This window comes from Aethina tumida, chromosome 1 (assembly GCF_024364675.1).
Source record: "Aethina tumida isolate Nest 87 chromosome 1, icAetTumi1.1, whole genome shotgun sequence".
Taxonomy (NCBI): Eukaryota; Metazoa; Arthropoda; class Insecta; order Coleoptera; family Nitidulidae; genus Aethina; species Aethina tumida.
This window is the reverse complement of record NC_065435.1, coordinates 42,294,934-42,307,365: the sequence shown is the minus strand read 5'-3', so window position 1 is coordinate 42,307,365 and position 12,432 is coordinate 42,294,934.

The following is a 12,432-nucleotide window of genomic DNA, read 5'->3' as shown; positions in this document are numbered from 1 at the left end:
TAAAATTTAATTGTAGAATTTAATACATACTTTTTTATTTAAATAAATTAAATCCAAAAATGATTTCCTATTTTTTTGAAAATAAAATGAAAATTGTAATTATTGGTTATCAAAACTACAAAATATTTAATTTAGGCACAAATTTGACTCAAATATATAAATTAAAATTTTTTATTTTATGATTTTAAAAATAAATTTGAAATTTTAATTTAAAATTTAATTGTTTTTATTTATGGAATTATATTTGCTAAATTACCAAGTTTTTGGTATTAAACTTATTTGTGATTAATCTTTTACAGTTTTTCTCATTGTAACTACCAATTTAATATTTAAATACTTTAAATATTTAATCATTGATTAAAAAACTTATAACTAATTTAAAATATATTGTAACTTTGAAATTTTGAAATTATTATCCTTTTAATATTATCATGGTATTTTAGTATGCCTTATATGCTAATATTATTAAGCTATTACTAAAAAGGAACGAAAAATAATCTATCATTTATATTTATTATATATTTTTACATTTTTTTGCAAAATTTAAATGTTTTTATTTATTGAACATTTTTTTAATTAATTAATTGTTGTTGTTAATATTATTAATATTGCTACAAAAAGGTTATAGTTACAATAAGTTTCAGTAAAGCAATTAAAATATGCATCACTATAAAATATTAAATAAAATTTCACTGTAATTTAACGTATTAATAATTTTAGATCATAAATGAAATTACTTAGTAAATCGACTTACATTAAACGTGAATGGTTCCATATCTTGACTGTAATAAAAATGGGCTATGAAATATTATTGTAATCACATTTCGATAAATATCTAATGACATATTCCGTCATAAACAAAACAAGAACAATAAAACATAAGTGCAATAATTTAGTTACTCTACTATAATTTATTACGGTTAGTAGTTACGTATTAATGTAGTAGTGTTAAATGTATTTTGATAAATTGGAGAGTTAATATCTGATACGGCCATGTATAAGCATTGTACCAAAATTATGCTAATTAAATTGTTGTTGCTCTAAAATTATACTGTTGCACTATTCGAAAACATACAGTGCCATTTGTAAAAAGCAATGGATTAATTTGACACACTCTAATTAAAGCACAAAAAATATTAGTATTTAACGCGTACACATTTTCCAATCGTAATTAGAGAGCACGGCACAGTCAAATTAATAATTTTATCAGAATCGGCAACATTATATACTGACAATTATACGGTTGGGTATGTTAAATATTTTCAAATAAAGAGCAAACATTTTAACTGTTTAAATCCATTAGTACATTAACGAATAATTCGAGCACTGATACATGAATATATAACAAACTTTTCAATTATGGAAACTAATCCTCCAACGCTAAATCCTCAAATTTAATTTTACACGAGAACGTATTCTCTTTTGTTTGCTTATGTAAAAATTATTATAAATATCAGAAAGCTAATGTAACTGAGAATTGTGTTTTAAATTGTGAGTTCTAAGCTCTGTCCTTTTTTTAAATAAAATATAAAGGATCGAAAGTGTTGAATATTCTTTTTGATAAATTAAATTTTAATTCAAATTGGATGTTTAATCGACGTCAACCACGAATACCGGTGTAATCCTCGTAGATGGGGAACAATTCATTAGAAAGTTACCGATGCTCAATAGAACATTCCCTTCAGAATACGATGTAAACATATGGTTTATCCCAATTTGATCGTTATAAAATTTTAATCAGCTGTGGCATAGGGATATCATGGAACAATTTAAATTTCAAATTTAAATGCTGAAAATTTTTTACACCACTTAATTGCCTTTTAATTACTAAATTCTGCATTTAATTCACATTATTATCGATATCAAAAAATGAATGTAACTGAAACTGAAGTTAAAAAGCAGTCCTTTTATTAAAAATGATTGAAAAATTCGAATTCAATTTTTAATAAATCTAGGCCAACTGAAACTTTTAATACAATTCGATGTAAGTATTTTGTATGTTTAATCGAAATCAACCACCGAATGATGGAGTTTCTACCAGAATAATCCTCACGGACAGGAAACAATTCATTATAAAGTTCCAGCTATTCAATAGAACATTCCCTTTAGAATACGTGTGAACATATGGTGTGTTCCAATTTGATCGTTATAAAATTTTAATCAACTGTAATATACGTGTATACCACAACAATTTTAGTTTCAATTTTAAATACTATAAATTCCTTACAACACGTTGAAATTATTCGATTACGTACCGATGATAATTTCACCAAGTGATATAATTATAATAATTTAATTTTAATTAATCTGACTGCTAAATGGACAAAATTAATGGTTGTGAAAAACTTAAAACTTTTGACTAGCAATAAATATAAACTACCTTTTGGTTGAACCTTAATTTTACTGGTGACATGTTCCTAATAATGTATAATATACACGTACACCATAATATTTTCATATTATACGAAAGAATAAACTATACTTATGGAATAGAGAATTACTGCAATTTGTTTTGGTCAGGAGGTATGAAACACAATTATTACCATTAAAGAAATAAATCTAATTAAATTAATTTTAATTCATTTTAATTTATTCAATTTATTGAATGTGTCACAAATAAATGATGAATGCACCAGAAATCAAACATAGGATTATTTAAAATATTCGAAAATGAAAAAAATCATTCAATTAATATTATTAAATATTATTGAGTGTACATTTTTAGATTACTATATGGTGAATGCATAAAAAAAATCGAAAACAAATTAAATAAAATACTTAGATGCGATTCAGTGATATTTTATTATTTTATTTAAACTTTTTATTTGTAAAATACAAATGTTCATTCTGTATTTAATTAAATAAATCTCCCTTTCTGTTTATAAATAAACCTATTGATAAATAAAATCCTCCTAACCAAAATGCACTGTACTCTCGTAAAATTGTTTATTTTATAAATAATTGTTTGTATGTATTTCATAATATGTTTTTTGATTCCGTAAGTTATGTGTAACGGGAGGCACGTGCATATACGGTATCAAATATTAATGAAATTTGTTTATTACACGGTGCATTTTTTAATATTTAAATGTTTTAATACAATTTTTTTTTTTTTGACCTTGTTTAACCATTTATTCGATTTACGTTATTTATATGGAAAATCGAATGGCGATAAAATCCGGAAACGTTTGCACATTCAAGTATATTCACATCATAATTTCTAGCTGATTAATTTCAGTGAGTAATTTTTAATGACGTAGAATTTATTTAAAAATAATATACGCAATTTTATACACCATTAATGCGTCACCGAAGCGTCCGTTATAACAATTTTGACAATCATAACTAACACGTTAATTATTAGGTTACGTCGGGTTGAGAGCACAATTGTAAATACTGAGCAATTAGATGTAGTCCGGCATAATTGTGATTTTTGTTTCGATGCTTCCATTATAAGTCGTAAAAAAGTACGGTGTATAAACGGTAATTTCTGCGGCGGCGAATAAAAGCGGTAATACTTTATTTGCTCAAAGTAAAGCTTAATATTTTTTATCACACTTGACTATCTCTCCAGTCAACTGACATTTTTCAGAGCGTTTGATCAAAGGGCTTATGATAACAAGAGCACGTGAAAATTCAAAAAAAAAAAAAAACACTTTATTTTCATTTGAACGTTTCGAATATATTTAAAAAGTTAGCAATTAAAGAAAGGTTTTTTAAGTATGAATAGCCGGAGGTTACGCGGCAACCGCCGCTTTTAGCTTTTATTTCGATCAGGCAAACAGGGTTCCTTTCTCGTTTTAAAATTGGGGTTGAAAGCATTTAAACGTTGGAGAAACGCGAATGAAGAAAAAAACACGGGTGGATACATTGAATGCTGCCGAATAATATATATATATATATATATATATATATATATATATATATATTTAAGGGTTAGGGCCAAAATATATACATACCTTGCTGCGCCACTTAAATCTATCATCTTTTATTTTTACTAAACATCAACTGAAAAAAAAGAAGAATAAATTAAATTAAAACATTATTTTATTAATAAGTTTCTCACAATTTACAAAACAATTAACAAAGTTTATGTGGTTAATTTTAACGAATTAAATTGGGGTTGATGCGGTTGATAATATCGTTAAAAATGTTCAGAAAAATTGTATTTACATAAATTAAAGAGGTTACAAAATAGGTTCGGAAGCAGTTAGAAATCTGTTTATAGAGTAAGTAAACAGTATTGGCGAATGCATATAAGTAAATTGTGGAAAATCTGATTACATGCCTGAAATCGTTTCACCATGTATACTCGTGGTACCACGATGTTGAATAAAGTCCAATAATCTATACGAATTTTATGCCACAGTGAATACGAAACAGATCTCTACTACTTCTGTCATTCAATTCGGTGTTTTTATTACTTAATAAGAAATGGAAATAATTTTATATATTGCTTGTTCAATTTATTAAATTAAAAATAACATTTTTTTCTTTTAATTTCAAATGAATATTGTTTTGCATTATTTTCAAGTAATTATTGTTTTAATGTTAAAATTTTCTTGATCCGGTTTAAAAAATATATGTACTTTTTATTTTATTTATTGGTGCATTCGCCAACATGTAGAAAAATCATATCTGGGGGATTTTTTAATATTTTGAATATATTTACATTGCAGTTTATAATTTTATGAATGAATGTTAAAATAATGCTAGAACTGACTTATTTTTGTAATAAAAAATATTAAATATAAATTTTAAAAAGTGGCGCATTCACCGACATGTAAAAAATGGCGCATCCACCAATTTTTTAAAATTTATAATTATAAATTGCACTCTCGTTTTTACTTTCACAACAATGTTTAGACTAAAAATACTCGTCGTGTTTGTATTATAATGAAACATGATATCAGATACTATAAACCTTCCATTATCAAGGCAATGTAAATTAAGACACTAAAAATATGATTGAATTAAAACATTTTGTTCAGCAGAATTTTTAATTAATTACCGGCATAATTTATTACCTTTTAACGTGAGCTTTTCTTATCAAAAAAAAAAAAAAAGTTGCATACAAATTATACCGCGTTATTATGAACATGCGAATTATTATAGTTTATGTGTACAACAGGGATAATTGGAATTTTATGTAAATTATAATGAATATACCTTAATACAATTAATAATTAATACTACGTGATGCAATTTCATATTGCCATCAAAACTGGTTCGGTGATTTTGAATTTGTTCTTCACGAGATAAAACAAATACCATTAGTTAAATAAAATTATTTATGAAAATATTTTCTAGATAAATAAAAGTGCTTGTATTATTCGCCAATATAACAATTGTTATTGTTAAATAAAAAAATTGTAAATAAATCCTGTAGTAAATCTCTTACGTGAAGCATTTTGAACATGTACAGATTTGTCTGGTTTAAATTGTTCAAATACTATTTTAAATACAAACAATCGACGGCGAAAATTCATATGAAATATAAAAATTTGTTGATTTTATTGTAGCTAAAATCGTAATTCGATAAACCAAATCAAACTTAAAAAAAAATTGCCTACATACAGGATAGTCAACACAGGAATCGAAAAATATGCGATTTGAAAAGGAAGGTGCAGTTTTATAATAAAAATATCAAACAATACGCGAAATTAATTCACTTGACATTTGTGTTAAAAAAACAGTGGAATTGAATTTAGCGGAGTCGATGTTTCTCTACCACCCGACAGAAAGTTTTTAATTTAAATTAAAGTGGCCGCTTCGGTACTCCTTTTGCTCCGACGGCGGCGAAAAAAAAAATAATAAATGCACATGGCATCGCTGAGTATGTTAATTTTTTCGTCTGTTAAATATAGATTTGAGGCGGGATAAAAGAAATTATAAGTGACAAAACGGGGAAGTGGCCGATTTAAATGCCTACGCGAACTAATTCCTGCGGTTTAGATTAGGTGTTGTTGTTGTTGTTATGTTGCCACATACGTGAATTAAGCGGATCGATAGTGTTTCAAATAGAAAAGTTTCATACGGGCAATGGGGAATACATAATTAATCACCCGGTATTTTCTAATGCAGATAGTATACTTCACAATACAAGTTACTAACGACGACACGACATATCTTAATTTATTATTAAACGTGTAATGGATGTAAAGAGAAACTTGTTGATCGATTTGCTCGCATAATTTGCGGCACAGGCATTTAATGAAATTGACTAAGTGTAATTATGTTAAATATAGCCCGCCTAAGTATTATACCGTTTTATGCTTTAAATTAAATGCTGGAATATATTTACTTAATGAAATCTAGCACAGCGTAGTAGTAAAATTTAAATACTAATCGATATACTTATTTTATTAACAAAATATTTAAATAATATTTGAACTGGGGAAAAATTAATTTAATTAAAACAAAAAATTTTATATATAATAAATTCTTATATTATTTTATGAGCATAAATTTAATTTTTTTAAGTGGAATTTTAAAAACAGTTGAACACATTTAATTAAATTTATGCAGGAAAATATCAGCTTAATGAAATCTAGCACAGAATTGCAGTTGGATTTAAAAAATATACCCATTAATTCATTAATTTTAACGTTTCAATTTATTTAGTTATGAAAAAGTAGTTGTCAACAGAATATCTTTCATATTTTAAAATTAAATATTTTATATATATTTTTTCTGGAATAACAACTTAGAATTTCATAAAATAATGTTTTAATAATGCTAGAAATGATTTGTTTTTATTTTTTATCACATTCATAAAATTGTATTAAGTTATCAAAATTTAAATTTTGAAAAATAATAATTTACATTTAATAAAATTAAAACTAAAAATACAGAAATTGAAAATATTTAATATTTAAATTGAATAAAATATTTGTATCACTTTATTTCTAATTAAAGAATTTCTGACTATTTAGAAAAAATATACAAAATTATAAAGAAGAATATTTAATTCTTGAAAATTTAAATCAGTAAATTTGATAAAATTATGTAGGAAATAAAAAATTTATTATATAAAATTTGATTGAAAATCAAATGAAGTTAATATATTTCTTGATAAATATATTTTATTTAATAATAAACATCGGGAGAAAATATTTTAAATTAATATTAATTCGCTTTATATAAATTAATATATAGTAAAACATTTGTGGAGGTGCAAATTTTAATATAATAAAAACACAATATGAAAAACCATTTACGTTTATTAATTTATCTCAAATATAACATTATTTCAGTATAAATAGTAATTAATTATAAAATTATTTTTATTAACCAAGAGAAGATTTTAATTAAAACTAACAATATACGGTATAAACTTAAAAATATGTTTAACAAACAAACGATTTTAAAACAATTTTTTTATAGATAAATCAATTTTCTATTGTTTTAATTAAAATGCTATTGTTTTATTTATTATAAACATACAAAACCTTTCAATTGATTTTTAATATGTAATATATCGATACATTTAAACTGACATTTTCAGCCAATATAATATAAACCTGATAATTCTGTTGTATTGTCACTTCTGAGCTTCCTGACGTTCTGAAACTTTGATCGAAGCTGCGGAAATCCGTAAGCTTTTAGAATGTAGACTAACTCTCGTATAAGCTCTTGCTTACTGTACTTTTAATAACTCTTGACTGAAACTAAACAACTTATATTCTTTTTCTTGGGTCTATTAATATTTTTTTGTTTTAAAATAATTGTTTGATTGATATGTAGTTTTTTTATTTTTAATTTACTCACGCTACAAACTAATTGATTTAAAACTTTTACTTAACATTGCCATAAACGAACTTAATTATTTCCAACAATCTTACCTTCGTCCACAATAATTTAATATAAAAAATATTTTCGGAAACCCATAAAAAGGAACTTAAAACATTAAATTAAAGAGGCCGGTCATGATATGAGACAACTGTGCCAAGCAATCATTTATATACTTCATCTCATGTTTTTATAAGATGGTTTTTTGACAAATGATTCATGGTATTCGAAATCGGTTAAATTTTTGATAACGTCTAAAGCAGCGAGTCCTATTTCTGAGCAGTCCTGTAAAATTGAACAAAAATTTTGCCTATGAATTGTGCAGTTAATGATATCAATTACAAACCACAATTTTAGTTGGAGAACCGAGGGGTGCGTTACAATCTACAACAAGCCAATATTTACAGGTAAAACAAAAAAATATTATACTCGCCCCGTCGATGTACAAAAGGAACGTTCTCTACCAACAAAAAAGACCAAACTCTAATTCTAGAAACAAAAAACAAAATATTCTAATGACTCCACATACCTATGCGATCGCAGCAGAGAATTTTGGCAAACGTGGGCAAAAAGCTGTCTCGCTGCTCCATCGATGAATTGTAAAATGTTACTTTCTACGTGTATTCTCAAGCAATAACTGTTTTTCAATCCCGTTATTTGCTCAAGAAGACACGGAGAAAGACAATGTGTACGACGAACCACACGCACCGCCGAAATAGAAAATGTGCGGCGATTGTGGCGGGATTTATGTTGTCAGCGTATCGATTCCTGGACACCCCGATCAAATTAACGATACAAGCGACTATTTTTTTTTTTTTTGTCAAATATAATTCATAAATTAAATTACAATTAGCGCACTACGTTATATTTTATAATTGTTACAGCACTCGCAGATACAATTTATTCATATTAAATTACAACCAAAATAATAATAATGCCAACACTGCAATGTAATTCCCCGAACAATATAATAGGGATTCGTGTGGCTATTTGAATGTTATTCAAAATAAAATTAATTATAATTAAAACTAAATAGTAAAAACAAATGAACAGAGAGCTATTTTATTAACATTCAGCGATATTGACTATTGCCAAACAGATTTTAATGCTTTTAGTGCCATTATATTTACAACGAAATACTAAAAACGCAAATTTAAACCGTAACTAATTAGTAAATTGTGAACAGTGATACAATTTGTTTAACAAAATAACATTTTTTTATTTTTTATTTTTCTTTTTTTGCCATTTCCTGAATAAAACATTGCGCTTTTTTAACTTTAAAGTGATTACATTTCGACCAATTGCCAGTTTATCGTTATTGAATGTATTTTACATTGCTTCTAATATATTTTATTTTGAATTAATAAAACGCCGTATTTCGTTGTTAAATAAATGAAGTTTAGCTCATTTATTTGCTAACAAGGAACAGATGTGTTAATCTATATGACTGCTTTCTGTTTGTTTGGAACAGATAACGATAAAAGGCCACCTAAATGATATTCACCTGCCCCCATAAAAACTTTTAATACACCATTATCAATTATCACCTTCTGGTTGTTCGTACGTGAATAATATTAAGCGATCGCAAATAAACTTATTGATTTGTGCGTGTTATTGGATTCGCCCTATCTTATTCGAATCATAATGTAATGCGTGTACTCTTTATTACGTATGCAGTCAATATTAATCTCGCCCTTTTAAATTATAAGCAGAATATGGAAAAAACACGATGAAGATAATAGGGCGATAATCAACGATTAAAGTTTCTAGTTGTGCGTTGTCATGAACAGGCCTAATACATCAATACCAAATTGCTTTTGTTAAAGTGAAAAGTGTTTTAGTTTGACTAAAACGAATTAAATTATTTTATTACATGTATATAAATGGTTATTGAAAGCGAACATGTTCGAGCTTATATTTCATTGAACCGCATAGATAAAATCGATTTATTAACAATAAACTAAAAATTAATTTATTGTAAAAGGACACTTTAAATTATAATGTTATTTGTTGTTTTACCGGTAATGTATTTTATGAAAATATTGATTTGTCAATTAATTTTAAACGCGACAATCTAATAAATTGAGTTCCAGCTTTTATTCGTCAGGAAGATCAGAAGACAGGCAATTTTTATTTTATTGATTGACCGACTAATTTTAAAATATATTTTATTGAAATAATCAAATTTAATGGAATTAATAAAAATGTTAAAATATTGATAACGTTGTTGGAATACATGACACATAAATATATAATGAAAATAATTACATCAAAATACTTTTACAAATATATTTTACGGATTTTACGAAAATATATTATGTAAAAAAAATGCTTCTTCGAATGTTTTACAAATATTTACCTACCTATATATAATTAATCAGTTTTTTGGTTTTAATTTCAAAAGAATATAATTATTATTATGTTATAATTATTTGGTGGTGAAAAAAATTGAATATTTTGTTTCTTCTTTTTTATATATTATTTTAATTAATATTCATTTTTTATACCAATATTGCGATAATAACTAAACTATTATACATATTAATTTTTTTTTTTAGTAATAAAATTATTTGGTATCCGAAAGAAAATTAAAAGACAAATGTTAAAAATAGTATTTCCTTTAACTTCCTTTTGGACACCAAGAAAAATTATAAAAGCGTACTAATATTAAAAATATTAAATAAAAATATTTTTGAAATTTTTTAAAATAATTTTTAAAAAATTGATAAATCGTGTAAATAATTTTAAAATAATTTAATTTAATATTTTTGCCGAAAAAAAGGGGAAATAAATTAAATTGAATAAAATTTATTTTAACTGTTTGAAAAAACTTACAAGTTTCTTTTGGTAACCAACATTAATATTATTGTTGAGAAAGAATTAAGCGCGAAAAAAAAAGTTTAATCAAAAAATGGCCCACGCTTAATTCCTCCTCGTTCCGCTTAAAATCTAAGAACAACATCTAATATACTAATGTCAATACTCACACTTGTGAAGTGCCGGAAAAACAGCCTTCCGTCCCGCCACGATCAGTCCGGCCACATTTGTCAACTACTACCCCCGTCCACTAATGCCCAAAACTACTCAACTACCAGCCTAAACATGTAACATGACTTACCGCAAGCCGGTCGAGTGACGGACTGAGAAGTGCCGCCTCCGTGTGCCTGCCGACGGCGGTGGCGACGCTCCCGGGACGCCGCCAAAGGTGGACTGGTTGTAGGGAGGACGCACGAACAACTGAGACCGTCGAGAGAACCGACGACCGCCACACCCCAGAGACGGAGAGGGCGCAAGCGCCGCCCCCACCCCACGGCGACAGGACGCACCCCCCTCGAAACCTACAAAACAAAATTAGGAGGATGTCTAAGTGCAGGTGATTATTATATTAATTAGCATTGGATGCTGCGATTTTTTTTTTCGGACCCGCTCCGACCGGCCGGGGTGGGGGGTTGGTGGTGTTTTCTGTTGGCGATTGCGAACCCGTCGCGAATGTCCGAGTTGCGACTGACGAGTTCCGAGGTGTGTGGGAATTAACTGGAAGTCTAATTACATCGGGCTTATTAATTGCACATTCCGAATGTGCTAAATTAGTTTGATGCTGCGAAGTCAAAACTCGGTGTTCAGGAAAGTCACTCAATTTGATTAAATCCTGGGCCATAGATTGTTGCAGACGGAACCACGAATATAATTATAATTGCTGGAAAAATAAACACACGAGTCTGTACAATAGTCGAATCCGTCGGGCTGATTTCGTACGGTTCAAATTAGATTCGCTAATCGTTAAGATATACAAAATTGTGTTTTGGAAAGACCCACATTTCGATTTTATCTTTAATATTATGGGGGTACTATTAGTTTTATATTAATTCTAGTTTCAGCTGTAGGCTTTAAAATATTAACCACCTACATCTATGTATTTCTAAAATAAACACAGACCAAATTTATTAATATATGATTTTATTAATAAAAAACCGGTGGATATACCATACATTCTACTTGAAATTATTATAAAGGCTATTTAATCGTTCAGATTTTCATGAAATCATTCAATTTTTTACTACTTCATCACACTAACTTTAAAATGTTGGCTGAAACACTTTTTAAACTTTTTACTGTAATAACCTGTCGAAGCATATATTGATTTCATTTTACCTGATTTTATTAACATTATTAAATCACTTTTATAAAACGGCCAAGATATGACAATAAAATGTTTAATGTGGCAACAGAATCTGTTTGCCTACATTTGAGAAATACAGAAATGAGAAATGAAATATTCTACCGTAATTTTTGTAAAAATAATATTAATAAAAATTAGTGAAAACCCCAGGAAAAACAGTTTCCAAGTAAAACCATAAAATCTTCCACTAACCAAGCTGAATAGAATACAATATAATTGAGTATAATTACAAGTTGCAGTGACACAGAAAAAGATAATTTATATTCGTCCTAACGAGCTATAACTATAGGACATCAAAGCTCTTCATAACCCTATCCGCCCTGTACATAAATCAAAGAAGCTAATTAATGCAATATAGTGCGGGGTTAGTTTTATACAAATGTTGTATTAATTAATCATTAACATTTAATGACATATAATTAATAATTTTATTCACTGTTCTCCCAGCAAACTAATAATGA